Below are 684 nucleotides of genomic sequence, written 5' to 3' on the forward strand. Positions count from 1 at the left end.
ATACTTACCTGGCAGGGGAGAGACCATGATCAAGAAGGTGGTTCTCCCAGGACGAGGCTAACCCATTGCACTTCGGGTGTGCTGACGCCTGCGATGTCCCCAAATGCGGGATACTCGACTGCAAAATTTGTGGTAGTGGGGGACTGCGTTCGCGCTCTCCCCTGATTCATAACCAAGAATAGATGGACTATTTTTCATGTTGGGATAGCTGTTCTTTCCAGTACACATATGTTTGTTGTTCCGATCACGTTCTTGCCATCATTTTACAGCGTTTTTGCAACTATAAATTAACTATAATGTTATTTTAGCTAATTTTGTTTTCACCTTAACTTCACTTTATTTCCAACAGAGGGAGCTGTTATACAAGAGAACCTTCCTCCACAAGACTCAATGCTAAGAAACAACTCAACAGGTCATACGTCAGTGTATTAATCTTCTGATAAGCAATCAAAGTGCTCACATTTCTATTCTAAGGGAATGGATCTCTACAACTAAGAAATTACGCATTTTGTATAAAAACTCTACATTATTCACACTAGTAAGTCCACACCACAATATTTTCAAAGCTGCATGCCAACTCTGGACTTTGGCAAAATGTTCAATGTTGTCAAATTTTTTGTCTTAAAATACTCCTGTGCAGTGCCTTGGCATGTTTTACTACGTTAAAGGCGCTATATAAATACA

At 39.8% G+C, this 684-nt stretch overlaps 1 non-coding gene across 1 annotated transcript; it reads left to right on the forward strand.

The window, feature by feature from the left end:
• LOC147080884 (U1 spliceosomal RNA) lies at window positions 1-164 on the forward strand. The gene has a single exon (XR_015076980.1). It is a non-coding gene; the product is annotated as a U1 spliceosomal RNA (small nuclear RNA).
• Window positions 165-684: the final 520 nt, after the last annotated feature.

The sequence above is a fragment of the Somniosus microcephalus genome, unplaced genomic scaffold (assembly GCF_052327205.1).
Source record: "Somniosus microcephalus isolate GS21.2 unplaced genomic scaffold, FLI_Smic_1.0 scaffold1039, whole genome shotgun sequence".
Taxonomy (NCBI): Eukaryota; Metazoa; Chordata; class Chondrichthyes; order Squaliformes; family Somniosidae; genus Somniosus; species Somniosus microcephalus.